The sequence below is a fragment of the Gracilinanus agilis genome, chromosome 5 (assembly GCF_016433145.1).
Source record: "Gracilinanus agilis isolate LMUSP501 chromosome 5, AgileGrace, whole genome shotgun sequence".
In the NCBI taxonomy this organism is placed as follows: Eukaryota; Metazoa; Chordata; class Mammalia; order Didelphimorphia; family Didelphidae; genus Gracilinanus; species Gracilinanus agilis.
This window is the reverse complement of record NC_058134.1, coordinates 99,380,079-99,390,094: the sequence shown is the minus strand read 5'-3', so window position 1 is coordinate 99,390,094 and position 10,016 is coordinate 99,380,079. Positions and strand designations below refer to the sequence as shown.

At 46.0% G+C, this 10,016-nt stretch overlaps 2 non-coding genes across 2 annotated transcripts; both read right to left on the bottom strand.

Moving 5' to 3' along the window:
- Window positions 1-4,993: 4,993 nt before the first annotated feature.
- Window positions 4,994-5,065, bottom strand: TRNAC-GCA. The gene has a single exon. It is a non-coding gene; the product is annotated as a tRNA-Cys (tRNA).
- A 3,866-nt stretch (window positions 5,066-8,931) lies between these two features.
- TRNAC-GCA lies at window positions 8,932-9,003 on the bottom strand. The gene has a single exon. It is a non-coding gene; the product is annotated as a tRNA-Cys (tRNA).
- Window positions 9,004-10,016: the final 1,013 nt, after the last annotated feature.

The following is a 10,016-nucleotide window of genomic DNA, read 5'->3' as shown; positions in this document are numbered from 1 at the left end:
TTCCTTGAGAGATTTTAGGCCTTCTAGTCTTTGGATATTCTTAGAGTGAATTTGAACAGATAACCAACTTGGGACTGTAGCCATCTCGTCAGGTTGAATTCCCACCCCTTTGCAGGAAATCTTTGCCAAAGCTGGACGGATTGACCCAGCCAATTAAAGACTTGCTCATGCAGCACCCACAGCCACAGACTTTGTCCATTTTCCCATGGCCACAGCTATAAGGATCTCTTCCCTTGGCACCCGATCTTAAGAATAGCTTGAAATACGTGTACATGTTTGGGCGCATATCCCAATGTATTTTATAAGCAGAGGTAGGAAGAGTTGCTACCGATTCCCATTGTCCATCCCCTTCTTGCTTCCAGGACATGTTGGGAAACACTGGCAAAATTCCTCACCTCGAGATTGCACTGGGGAGACCGTCGAATGTTTCTTCTTTCATTGCCTTTGAGGCATTTGTATGTTTGTCTGGTAGGCAGGCGGCAAGTGTTTTGAAAGTTCCATGGATTGGTTAATTGTCATGTATACTTACAAACCCTGTAATTAGGCAAAGTATTTATGCAGTTTTGAGGTTGAATTTCTCTTTTATGCTTGTTCTTTTGATGGTTATTTCTTATTTATGATGCAGTAACTGTGTTTTTGACTGCAGGATCTGAACAGTGGTGAAATAAAGCTATTTTCAAATGTGTATATTCTTTGAAGATTTTTTTTTTAATGCCAAGTAGAGTCTTTAGGGAAAGAGGCAGAATCTTTGTCCTAAGATCATGTTAAGAAAAAGAATTCTTATGTCATGCATCAAATTTTTATTCATTATTGGCTATGTGCATGAGAGAACAGAATGTCAGTCCCAAGTGATTTTTTTCCATGGCATTATGGTGGTTCACATTAGAATTCTTGAGTTTGGCAGAGCACCTTTCTAACATGCCTCAGCCTCTGTGGCTGTGCCAATGTTCCTCCTGCCTATTGTGCTTCCTGTCCTGTCTTTGTGCTGTCCCTCCCAAGCCTTCCATGCTCCAAAATCCTTCACTCCCCAGTCAAGATAAAGCTGGGAGCCATGCTCATTAGCTTTACTTCTGTGAAACAAAAGCACAGACTTTCCAGGACAGCTCCACTTTTTTGAAGTCAGGGGCCTCCAGGCAGGTAGCCAAAGACTTTAAACTTGAACTACATATGCCCTGAAGATTCTTAAAGTACCAAGTGATTTGGACGGGTCATATTCTAGGGCAAACTCAACCCACTTCCTGAGGAAACACCTGAGCAACTGCTTATAATCTTATAGTCTTCCTTATCCTCATTCCTGGAGATGGGGAAAGGAATGTGAAAGAGAAGGCAGAATCAAAATACCAGTGGTATTTGGTGATTGAGAAGGTGATGGAACCATTGGGAAAGCAGAATAAGAGCTGCTAGAGTTCTCTTTTGTTCTCTTCTGTTATTTTGGTGGGGCCCAGGGTGGAAGAGTTGGTTAGTTTTGTTTACTTGCCCATTGAATTTGAAGTGCCAGTGGCAAATGAACTTGGGAGAGAGATCTGGACTGCAGAAATGAGAATCATCCTGATAGAATTAATACCTTGGGAGATGGCAGAGAAAATGCGAAGCTTGTTCAAATTTAGTTGAAAATAACACTCTCTACTATGATTAAGCTTGACCCTAGAGAAAAAAATGAGCAAATATATTTCCCCTCTTTCATGGGTGGTCATGGTGGACAGTTATGAAATGGGGATGATAAATTCAATACACTGCCAAGTGCATTTGATAGGTAGATTGGTTTGGTTGAACTCTTAAAAATCTCTGGTTCAACCGAAACACGTTCAGCTGCTCCAGGAGGTCCATGGTAGATAGTTTTCCCAAGTGAGAGGATTCTGGGCAGTGCCTGGATAAAGCAGGATCTTCTCTCTTGTGCCTTTTCTGATAGTCCTAGTAATTTTCTATACTAAATGATATTAATAAAAAATATAATAATGTTATAATAATATAATATATCAAAATAAAATATATTTTAAAAAACCTGGTTCAAGAAAAGACTTAAAGAAATGGAGGGAGATGTGGTCAGAAAGTAATGCAGTGTTGAAAAGTCATCAATGATTTTCCTTATAATAGATGGACTGGCAAACTTGGCCCAGTCCTGATATCTTACTAATTTTTAATATTGGTGAGTCTGATGCCTGTACTATTCCAGGTTCCCTGTGCCTCTGGGTACCTGTGGGAATATAGCTTGTTGAATTGAGTGCAATGCTCTCTAACAAGTGGAACTATTGTTCCTGTTGCTGGCAAAGAAAAAAGAATGTTGAATTTGGAGCCTTGTTCTGCTGCTTATTATCTGTAAACCCTTAGGCAAATAGTTTAATTTCTATGGCCCTCAGTTTCTTCAACTGTAAAATAAAGGGGTTAGACCAGTGGGTGCCACCGCCCCCTGGTGGGTGCTGCAGCAATCCAGGAGGCAGTGATGGCCACAGGTGTATTTATCTTTCCTATTAATTGCTATTAAAATTAAAAAAATTAATTTCCAGGGGTGCCAAGTAATATTTTTTCTGGAAAGGGGGCGGTAGGCCAAAAAAGTTTGGGAACCACTGGGTTAGACTAAATAACGTCTCAGGTCCCCATCAGCTCCAAATGTGATTCTGGGAAGTGGAAAAATAAAACTCAAGCTTACAAAGGAGCCAACAGAACCACAAATGCTTTCCACCAATATAAGACCTGTGGCCAGGATTCACCAAGGATCCAGCTGCAGTTCATTCTAGAGAGGACAGGTGGGATAGCTTCACCATCTCTCAGCCTCCAGCTCCCTTCCCTGGCTTCCCATCTCTTGGAAACTTAGGTCCCTTCTTATTCCTCCTGTAATAGCCAAGGTCATGTGCTTCCCAGGAATTCATATCCCACATTCATCAGCACAAATTTGACACTCAGCTGTGAGGTCCAACTCCTTTCCAATTCTGAAATTCTTTGATTCTGTGTAACAAAGTCTAAGGAGGATTATGAAGGAAGGAATCGAGACAAACCTGTAGGCTGAAGCCACAAAACCCAGATACATTGCTCATTTGGCACCAAAGGGAAGGAAAACGGAATTGACAAAGATGGAACATTGAGGTGGTGAAAGGGTATGAGGAGAGTAGAAAGGGAGGGAAAAAGAAATGGACAGTGAAAGGTTAAAAAATTAGATAAAAGAGAGTATTGCTGCCTAATGCAGGATGAGAGCTCATACATGCCAACCAAAATTAGGAATGACAGCCAGAAAAACCATAGCAGGTTCTATAAGTATAGCATTATGTAGGAGCTGGAGATCCCCAGCTCCTACGCACAGGGAAGACTCGGGTCTCCCAGAGCAAGACTAGTTAGTTAAATCTCCCCCTCAGAGTTCCAGGATTATGAAGGATTATGGGTATCCTTTTCAATGCTCTAGCTAATAATCCCCCATTGATATGTTTCCATTTGTGATTCTCAGTTGATTATCATTTAGCCAGCCTTATAATTATCTTTTAGAAAGCTATATTTAGGGAGCAGCTAGATAGCTCAGTGGATTGAAAACCAGACCTGGAGATGGGAGGTCCTGGGCTCAAATCTGGCCTCAGAGACTTACTAGCTGTGTGGTCCTGGGCAGGTCACTTAACCCCCATTGCCTAGCCCTTACTGCTTTTCTGGTAAGGATTTAAAAAAAGAAAAATATTTACTTGGGTAAGAAGAAAAAGTTCAAAATATTGTAGCTTCAGGGAAAGTGGGATTCAAAACCCATGGGTCAAAGAAGTAACTCATAGCTCTTAGAAGTCCTTTTGTTGGAGTCTTCAAGATGTTTTTCTGATGTATGTTGCTGTTTTTCTGTTTGGCTTGTTGGAGAGCCTGGAATCCGCCTCCATTCTGTCATCGTCATCTTCAGCTCCCAATGCTGACACTGCCATCTGATGATCAGGGGATGCCGCAAGGCTTTGATGGGAAGATGGGAAGTCCACCAGCCTCTGAAGTTTTCAAGACAAGGTGGAGGAGACTGTATCCAAGGCACTGTGCCTCTCCTCCCAGTTGGTTCTTTCTCAGAGTTTAGCTAGAAGTCTCTTTGCATTTCTTTGAATCTCCTGGGTTCTTATCCAGTTCCCTGGTTTTATACAGGGTATTACCAAGTTTTCTTAGCCATCCCAAACATAGTTCCTGAGCAATATATCACTTCTGCTAATAAGGACTTTGTGGACTTTCTCTAAAATCTATTGAATTGATATCTTCTCATAAGATTAAGGTATCAGAAGGTAACATTTTGTTATTTAATTTATATGTGTGGTGATTTCCTTGACCGATTAGCTCAATCAGCTCCTCCCCTTACACTCTTGCCCCAGATTTGATGCTTGCTGCTTTAGCAGACCTACAGGAATGTGTTTGTCAAAGTCCATAGGTCCGAATCTAGATAATTCTTGTGTGACTTGGGAAGGGGCTGCATTTCCTCTCTGAATGCCTTTCCCAGTGCCTCATTCTATAGGGTCTCATTAAATATCTCCATATGTGGCACAGTTGATAATCAAATCTGGCAACGTTCTTCATGCCTTCAAATAAATAGCAATACAATTTAACAAACTAATACCACTTTACAATATTTTGATAGGTTCTCTGCCAGTCTTTGTGCTTGCAAAAGGCCTACCCCAACCCAAAAACAATTAAATAAAGAGGTGACCCAAGTATCATAGAAGTTGTGTAATCTTCAGTAACTGCAGTGATTTACACCTGAATGGAGATGTCCCATCTTCTCACAGGAGACATAGGAGACAGGGGCAATAGTGACTACAGTTCTTTCTTTATTCAAGTTGAGAACATTAACTTGAGATCCACATATAGCACAAAATGACCTAGCAGGACCCAGGTATAAGAGGAGTGAGCCAGTAAGCCAAGGCAGTAAGATTCTTTGTGGAGAAAGGAGTTATCATCAGGAATCCATTTGAACAATATGGGGCACAGAAGAGAAGGACATTGAGATCGATATTAGAAGGACCATCTGGAAGGCCTAAAAGGTAAGGCAGATGGTAGGGGGCACCTGGATTTGAACCAGGGACCTCTTGATCTGCAGTCAAATGCTCTACCCCTGAGCTATACCCCCTGGCCCATGAGGACAACCTTAATTAGCCCCTTTCCAAGCTGCTACCACACCCAGATCAGCTGCATTCCAGAGCCATTGCTAGTATGCTCAACAGATAATCCACCTGCCTCCATAGTGGGCCCCTTGGAGGGGGGACTTTTCCCCCTGGTAGCCTAACCGTTCATGGGCCTCCCATCCTTAAGGCTCAGTAGAGTCTGGCAGGAAGTAATCTGAAGCTCTACAGATACTCTACACCCAACTTGCCCACAAGCCTAATTTAGCCCGCTCGGTCAGTGAAGGGTCCCATTTATGAATTTTCCTAATGTGGCTCATGGGATGTCCTTTTACAATCGGACCCTTGCCCTAGAGTCATCCAGATTGGGTTTGGTCCTTAGAAAGTCTGGCCCAAAAACATGGGACTGGGGATAATGGAAGAAGGATGAGGATTTAGGCTCTCTTCCCCTCCCCATATTTTCTAGCTCCCTTCCCTACCCTGGAATCCCAGAGAATCTGTAATCTTGGGCTCTCATTTTGGTCACCTGAGCTCAAGCAAGAAAAGAACAGGCTGCCCGAGGCTTCAATCTCAGACGTCCCCAGAAAGCATGATATACAAACTGCCTTTGGCTACCATAACTACAACTGAGGATGGAGAGGGGAGAGGAATTCTCTCTCCTCCTCTGAAAGCCTTTGGCAGAGGTGGCAGAATTCCTAAAACCTGTTAAAAAAAATTGAGAAGTTTCCTCTTAAAGCTTGCTGAGAAGGTCACTCTTCTTGCGAGGTCATTCTCAGGGAAAGAGACCATACAAACATGAGGGCAGCCCCTCATCCTGGTTCTCAAAACCAATGGACTGATTTTGGGGCCTCAACTCATATGACTAAGGGAGGATGAGTGGCGTGTGGCACGGCATGATGCCAAAGGATGTGGGATCGGCCCATAGAAGGGAGGGAATCTGGAATTTGATCCATCTTGGCTCTTGGTGATGGCCAATGGTGGGCTTGACTCCAGCACAATACAAGAACTCCCTTCACCTATTCTAGCGCTAAAGCACCTCTTCCCACTTGCCTCCTCTCTGGGACCTAAGTGGCCTTAGCAGCAGAATAAAGGAAATTCCAGATTGCATATTCCCTGCACTCCCACCCTCAAAGACATTCAAGAACATCTCCTATCTCATTTAGCAAGCAGGTAGATCTTCCTTATCTGAAAAACTGCATTCCAGATCAGTGACCAGTAAGTTAAGAATGTCTCATTCCCTTCATCCCACCCCCAAGCACAGAGACACATAAATATAGGTTTGAGGAAGGGGGGAGGATTGAGTAGCACAGGATAAGTAGACATGGATGGATTGTGATCCGAATGCAAAGCTCACTAGGTAACCTTTTCTCCCCTAACTATTTTTAACTCTTACCTTCTTGGAATCAATACTGTGTATTGGTTCTAAGGAAGAGTGGTAAGGGCTAGGCAATAGTGGTTACGTGACTTGCCCAGGGTCACACAGCTACGAAATGTCTGAGGTCAGATTTGAACCTAGGACCTTCCATCTGGAGCCTGACTCCACTAAGTCACTTAGTTGCCACCTAGTTGCCCCCACTATTTCTTTTTAAGAGTCTTGTACCAACAGATTTTTCAGTCTCAACCTCATCATTTTCCTTGACTCTTAATTCAAATGAACCACTCTCTTCAGTAATGCAGATGATAACACAATTGATAAAACTGAAGATCTTTCTTCAGAATTCAAAACCATGTGTTTTCAGGGTTTCTGAAAATGCTGTGCTATGTCACCAATAAATATTCACATATATGCATGCTTTTAAATGTGGTAACAGTTTTAGAGACTTCAAGAATGTTTGAAAGGGAGACCAAGTGAGTTTTAAACCAACTTACAGGAATATATGCAAATACAATGCTTCCCAATTCGTTTGGAAGAACAACCAGCCAAAAATAGAGAAGATGGAAATTTACTAGCTGAAATGCAGCAAAATCCCTGACATTCTAGAGAGTTAAAAAAATGAAAAACGATCAGGACTTCCTAGAGGAGGCCAACGACGCACTTCTGTCACTACCACTAGCAAACATAAATTTGTGGAGGATATTCTTCAGTTATGGCAGCCTTTGAAAATTAGTTCAGAAATGAACAAAATTAGTACAAGATCTTCAAAACTCCGTGTTAAATAAAAATAATGAAAACCTAGGACCTATAGAACACTTCAAGTATATTCTGCAACACTGCTATAACTGAAAGATCATATCAACATATGGATTTTATGCAGATAATTTTATTTCCAAGGGTTTGGAAATTCAGCTACTAAAGCAAGAATTTATTTTCATGAAGTTTCTCTCTTTTATATGGTGACAACTACGTAGGTACACGTGTTGTATGCATAAATGAAACAGTGGAGATGCTGATGAAAATATTTTGGTTCAGACGAGACTCGGTATGAAAAGATTCGGTTTTAAAAGCCCTAAAACACCCACCATCCTGTGAAATTTCAGTCAAGAAAATTATAGGAAGAGACAGAAGACCCGAGAGAACAGAGCTGTGTTTGAACCAGCTACCTCTGGAACCTCAGGCAAATTCCCTGTGCCTGAGCCACCAGCCAGGAAGCCCAAGGGCCCTGCATGCTGAGCCAGCAGCCCTCTGGCCGGGCAGCCACCAGGGTTTAGCAGCCAAGAAGATCCTCTTCCAGACCATGAGCTGTCTCGGATACAGAAGGGTCTTCGCGAGGTCTCATCTCAGAACTGCCTCCCGGCCCACTTTGGGAGCAGCCCGGATGCCTTGCTCTGGAAGAGGAGGAAGCCCAGGGCTGTTGGGGCACGCCAAGGGCAGGGGGGCAGAAGAGGGGCAGAAGAGGGGCAAGAACAGGAGATGCAGGGAGCAGACTCCCAGGCACAGGCAGGAGTCAGGACAGAGGCGAGGGGGGGACGGACCCCAGAGACACCGCCATAGTGAGAGGGGATTTCGGAAAGACCGACAGACGGTGAGAGGCCGAATTCCAAGTCACCGGAGTGCTGAGCCTGGGATTGGGATGTCTTTCACTCTTTTTGTACCCAGAGTGCCACGAGAGCTCCATCTGGGCTGACATTTCCCCGGGAGCCGGCACTGACTAACTTGTTGCAGCCTCCGAAAATTCAGCCGACCCCAGGAGCGCTTACGTTTGTGAGACCATTCAGTGGGGAGAGAACGGCTCGAGCCAACAGACAGAGTCCTTTCCAGAGGCCTGACACCCCGAAGAGGCAGGAAAAGCAGGTCACAGGGACGGCTGCAATCCGAAGCTAAAGGTAAAGGGGATGGTGGGAAGATGCTGCAAAGTGGAGCATGCCCACCTGGAGGCAGGAGAAAGAAGGAACGCTGATGCCTAACAGATGTTTATGTTGAAGGAAAGATGGAGCGAGGCCCTGGGAGCCTGAAAAGGGGAGGCAGGGCCAGAAGTCACCTGCTTGGGAAACAGAACTCTTTCTGCACTCAAATGCTCAACATCCAGCCTGTAAGGATAGCAAATAGCAGGATTCCAGAGCCATTCCCACAGATTTCGGGAAGCTCTCTGCCTCCTGGCTCAGGCCAGCTCTTCTTCACTAGGAGATTCACAGCTGGATTTGGCCCAACCACATCTGAAACCTCAGACCACCAGCCTGGGCCTGAGCCAGCAGGCAAAAAGCCCCAGAGCCCTGAGCCCTCAGCCAGCTCCTCTTTGGCTGGACAGCCTCCAGGGTTGCCTAGCAAGAAGGGCCTGACCGGAGGCTGAGGTCCCCTCCAGGGGTGTGGGGCCAGCCTGAGGTCATGCTTGGACTGGGGCAGCCACAGCTGGGAAAGAGGCTGAGTACTTGCAGACTCTTAGGAGGCCAGGAGGAAGAGGAGCAGGTGGAAGACCTAAAAGGTGAGGCAGCTGGTAGGGGGCACCTGGATTTGAACCAGGGACCTCTTGATCTGCAGTCAAATGCTCTACCCCTGAGCTATACCCCCTGGCCCTCAGGGACACCCTCCATGAGCACCTTTCCAGGCTGCCACCACACCCAGAGCACCTGCCTTCCTGAGTCATTGCCAGTGGTTTGGAGAGGCCTCCCCAGAGCCCAGCTGCCAGCCCTGACCCTGGGCACAAGAGCCACATCCAGGGGTCCCCTCTGAGGGTCCCCCACACTCACCAAGCCTTCCACAGGCTCTTTGGGCCCCACCCACTCCTACAGAGCCCCCGGCCACATGGGGCCACAACTTGTCCTCACTCCCTGCCCAGACCAGCTTGGCAGCCTCCAAGCAGACAGGACCAAACTGGACCTGTGAAGATGAAGCAAAGAGTGCTTTGGGCTTTTAGGTTCCACACGGCCAGAGGCGTGGAAGGCCGCCCCACAGCAGAAGCAACAAGTCCTTTAGCTCTTCCACAGACCCTGGGTAAGATTCTCTGTGACCTGGAGAGGGCTGGGGACAACTGCAGGCCCATCTCTGGAGCACCAGCCTGAGGCTCCAGCCTGTTCCTCAGCTCCTTGCCAGGTTGCTGATGGACTTGCTCCCTTTCCTGCTGGAAGACACAGTTCATGGCCCACACAGGGAGGCACCCCCGGCTGCCCATGAGCAGGTGAGGCTTTCAGCCAGTAGTTCAGCTATCCCCATCTCCCGCCAGACTTGCTGAATTCCACCTACTTGGTACTCAGGTCTTGTATCTCCCACTGCCACCAGGCTCTCTGTCTCCTGGTGACCTCATGCCGGCTCCTGTTCACAAGGGGATTCACAGCTGGTTTGGAATCAGCCACCTCTGGAACCTCAGGCCACCAGCCTGAGTCTGAGCCAGCAGGGAGGAAGTCCCAGGACCCTCCACCCTCAGTGGGTTGCTCCTTGGCTGGGCAATCTGTAGGTTTGGCTCACAAGAAGGGCTTCTCCCAAAGCCTCAGCGCTCTCTCTCTCTCTCTCTCTCTCTCTCTCTCTCTCTTTCCCTCTCTCTCTCTCTCTCTCTCTCCCTCTCTCTTTCTCTCTCTCTCTCTCTC